Here is a 4,824-nt window from a genome sequence, read left to right as displayed (position 1 = left end):
AGGGATCCCTGGGTGGCGCAGCGGTTTGGCGCCTGCCTTTGGCCCAGGGCGCGATCCCGGAGACCCGGGATCGAATCCCACATCGGGTTCCCGGTGCATGGAGCCTGCTTCTCCCTCTGCCTGTGTCTCTGCCTCTCTCTCTCTGTCTCTCTGTGACTATCATAAATAAATAAAAATTAAAAAAAAAAAAATTACATAAATTACACACACAACCTTCCTCCTGCCCAGAACTCAGAGGAAGGAGAATTGGTCTCTGCAAGTCTGAAAGGAGTGGCAGAGGCTGCCCTGCTCCAGCTAGAGCGGAAGGGAGCAGTGGGGTAAGAATACTGACATCACCTCCTTTCTATAAGGGGAATCCTGCCACAGATGGATAGCTGAGGAATTCCTTTTCTTTTTCTTTTATTTTAAAGTAACCTCTTAGGACGCTTGGGTGGCTCAGCAGTTGAGCATCTGCCTTTGGCTCAGGGCATGATCCTGGAGTCCTGGGATTGAGTCCTACATCAGGCTCCCTGCATGAAGCCTGCTTCTCCCTCTGCCTATGTCTCTCTCTCTCTGTGTCTCTCATAAATAAATATATAAAATATTAAAAGAAAAAGAAAAAGAAAAACTCTCTATCCAATTGGGGCTTGAGCTCATTACCCGGAGATCAAGAGTTACATGTTCTACCGACTGAGCCAGTCAGGTGCCCCAAGGAATTCTTTTTTTTTTTTTTTTTTTAAGTTTTATTTATTTAAGTGATGTCTACACCCAACATGGAGCTTGAACTCATGACCCCAAGATAAAGAGTCAGATGCTTTATCAACTGAGCCAGCCTTGTGCTTCCTGAGGAATTGCTTTTTAAGCAGAAAGATGTCTAAGCCCAGAAGCCTAACTCATCAGTGAGAGAAGGAGGCATAGGGAAATCCAGAGCATAGAGGATAAAGCAAGGGCTCTATGGTGGGCAGATCTAGTTAGAATCCTAGTACTGCCACTAAAGACCTAGGGGACTAGAGCAAGCAACTCAGATTCTCCATCAGTAAAATGAGGAGAGATAATTAACGTGATTAAGCACACAGTAAATATGGACTAACCATGCACTTGTTTATAGCCCCAGAGGTTGGCACAAGGCCCATACCTGCAACCCACAGGTAGAGAAGAGGGCTGACACATACGAATAGAATGCAAATACCCAGGTGAGCAGTACCAAGGTCAAGAAGTAAAATACCATCAGCAATCCAAAAGCCTCTGTGTGTCCTTTCCTGATCCAATTCTCTTTCCCTTTCAGGGGTGAACACCTTCCTGATTTGTTTAACCTTCTCCCTCTGCTTCTCCCCCCATTCACCTGCTCTCTCTCAAATAAATAAATAAAATCTTAAAAAAAATTTTTTTTACTACATATACATCCCTACTACACTAATACTATAATTCACTTCTACCTATTTTTTAACTTTATGGAAATGGAGCTACACGGTACATATTATGTATCTAGCATGATTTGCTTAAGGTTACTGTTAGGAAGATTACTGCATGTAGCTACAGACTGTTCCTTTACCTTGCTAAATAAGTAGTATGAACATCCCACAATGTCAGTATCCATTCTTACTGACTGTTTCAAGTTTGGGACTATCACAGATAATGCTGATACTAACATTTTTGCACTTATGTCTGGATGGCATGTGCCCGAACCCTATGAATGTAACTGTTAGATCATGGGGCGTGCTTATTTTCAACTGTATTAAGTACTGTTTGCCAGAGACCACTGAAGATTGATCTCCCAGCCTTTCTCTGAGCAACACCACCATCTGGTGGCAACTACATGTATTGCAGGAAATAGAACACAAAAACAACTTCAGGTGAATTCTGGGAGGCCACCTACTTGGACCCTGTTGAGTAACAAAACTGCCAAGTATTCTGTGACATACTAGGACTCAACCAATTGTCATAGAGGCAGAAAATTTTCTCCTGGTTCCGTTATACTTCCATACTGCCTCTAGGATGGTGCAGGTGTATACAGGCTGCATACAGAATGCCTGAGACTCAACCCATAGTACTTTGGGCAAATACTCCCAAATTAATGCCAAAGGTTGTCAGAGTTCTTATTTGGAGCAAGAACCCCAAATTCTTTCACTCATTTGGGTATTTAGTGAGATCCTGGCTCTATATCTGGTTCTCCATAATTCTTGCATTCTTGTCCCCCACCCCAAACAAGGGCAGCTCTGACGTAACCAGTGCTGTCTCCCAGTGGTAGTTTCTAAGTGTCACCCGGACTGTAAGCACAACCAGTAGTGGCAAGGATGACTTCCCACCAGAACCACCTCAAGGGCAGTGTGGAAATGGCAAGGTGTGGTGGAAACAAAGAACAAGGAAAGACAACATTCTGGAGTCTGAGCCTTGGCTCTGCCAGCTGGACCCCCTGGGCACAGAATTTGGATCCAGGGAGAATCCGTAAGTTCCTCACAGAGGAGTTGTGAATTGTTTCCCCATATGTGAAGACAGCTTAGTACTGCTGGCCTTGTAGCTGGTGACACATTCAGAGACCCTGGAGGTGGTGCTGATACAAGGTGGGCATGTGCCAGCGAGCAGTGGGCACACAGTGGGCATATATGGTAGGCATCCGGAAAGGCAGCTTTTATCATAACAGCTCTCAAGCCAGAGCTCTTGACCCTGACGGGAGAAAAAGCAGTCAGGGCTATAACCAAAGGGTAAGTAAAACAGTTCTACAATAGTTCTAAATGGGCAATCCACAGAAGAAAAGACCGAGAAAGAGGAAGGTACAGACTCAAAAAGCCCTGTGCGGGATCCCTGCTTGGCGCAGCGGTTTGGCGCCTGCCTTTGGCCCAGGGCGCGATCCTGGAGACCCGGGATCGAATCCCACGTCGGGCTCCCGGTGCATGGGGCCTGCTTCTCCCTCTGGCTGTGTCTCTGCCTCTCTCTCTCTCTGTGAGACTATCATAAATAAATAAAAATTAAAAAAAAAAAGTATTAAAAAAGCCCTGTGCTACTCACAAGCACTGTAATCAGATTCTTCTCAAAGGGTGCAGTTATCCCAGAATGTCAACAGTCAAGAACACCAGCCCGCCATGGTGAGGGACTGCTGTGGCTTTCAGCCCCCAGAGCAAGAGAGCCACTCGACAGGGCAGGCCTTACCTCAGAGCTGATACATCAGCCAGCACCACTCAGGATGCCTGCCACCGAGCTTGGCTGCAAGGATGGATGGAAGGAAGCCTGCATCCTAACCTGGCCTGCCACTAACCATCTGGGCCCGGGGGTGGGGGTGGGGGAGCCTCTGCTTCCATTTCCTCCTCATTGGTGAAATGAAGGTTCAGAGTGATCTAAGCCAGCTCTCCTATCTGCCAGCTATTCCAGAACCAACCCCACTCAGGGTTATAGCACCAAGTCATGGCCAGTAGTCTGTGCTTCCCGGGCCCTTCCCTCACCTACCTCAGAGGTAAGCAGAGCTGGGCGCTGCCCTCATGGAAATCACAATCTCAGGCCTGTCACTAGAGGTGAGAGAGTCAAAACTACAAAGCACAGCACAAAGTCTGTTAGCAGAGTAAGCACCTGGCAGTGCTTCTCATTCAGGGCCAGCGATGTGAAAAGGAAATAAAAGCAGTAACAAAATATGCACCTAAGTATGATGGGGACTCTCCTGGTAAGTCATACACAACAAATACGAGAGAAATCTACTCTGCAAACAATGCCATGGAGGGATTCGATGCTGAGAAAGCTAGTACTCTGGGGACTAGGGACCCTGTGCTGGTGGAAGGAGAGGAAGAGAACATAAGGAAAAGTGGCAGGGAAAGGAAAACTGCTGTAAGGATACTAAGAAAATAACCAGCCAGACGAAGTACCTTCACGGAGACACACCCACCCACTTCTGTTTCCCACAACAGTCCTGCAACATAGGGCCAGGCCAGTGCAGGTGAGAAACGAGTCTCAGAGAAGGGACAGATGGATCTCATCCACAAGAATCAGCTAGGAAGGGGATCCCTGGGTGGTGCAGCGGTTTGGCGCCTGCCTTTGGCCCAGGGCGCGATCCTGGAGACCCGGGATCGAATCCCACATCGGGCTCCCGGTGCATGGAGCCTGCTTCTCCCTCTGCCTGTGTCTCTGCCTCTCTCTCTCTCTCTGTGACTATCATAAATAAATAAAAATTAAAAAAAAAAAAAAAAAGAATCAGCTAGGAAGTAGAGAAGCTGGGACCATGGACTCCAGGTCCCGGGCTGGTCACCTGCCCTGGGAAGCTGCCCAGGAAAACAAGAACCCAGGCCAGGCCCAAGTCTCCCAGCTCGGCAGACCAGGGTCTTAAGAGCACTCAAAAAAAAAAAAAAAAAAAAAAAAAAAGGGATCCCTGGGTGGCGCAGCGGTTTGGCGCCTGCCTTTGGCCCAGGGCGCAATCCTGGAGACCCAGGATCGAATCCCACGTCGGGCTCCCGGTGCATGGAGCCTGCTTCTCCCTCTGCCTATGCCTATGTCCCTCTGCCTGCCTCTCTCTCTCTCTCTCTCTATCATAAATAAATAAAAATTAAAAAAAAAAAAGAGCACTCCTGCCCTGGGCAAGTTACTTCCTGAACCCACAAAAACTTTCTGTGGTGGACTAGTCCTTTTTTTTTTTTTTTTTTTTTTTATGTTTTTTAAAATTTATTTATGATAGTCACAGAGAGAGAGAGAGAGAGAGAGAGAGAGGCAGAGACATAGGCAGAGGGAGAAGCAGGCTCCATGCACCAGGAGCCCGATGTGGGATTCGATCCCGGGTCTCCAGGATCGCGCCCTGGGCCAAAGGCAGGCGCCAAACCGCTGTGCCACCCAGGGATCCCTGGACTAGACCTTTTATACAAGTTTTCT

The sequence above is a fragment of the Canis lupus genome, chromosome 16 (assembly GCF_048164855.1).
Source record: "Canis lupus baileyi chromosome 16, mCanLup2.hap1, whole genome shotgun sequence".
Taxonomy (NCBI): domain Eukaryota; kingdom Metazoa; phylum Chordata; class Mammalia; order Carnivora; family Canidae; genus Canis; species Canis lupus.
The sequence above is the reverse complement of the archived record's forward strand: the minus strand, read 5'-3'. Positions refer to the sequence as shown.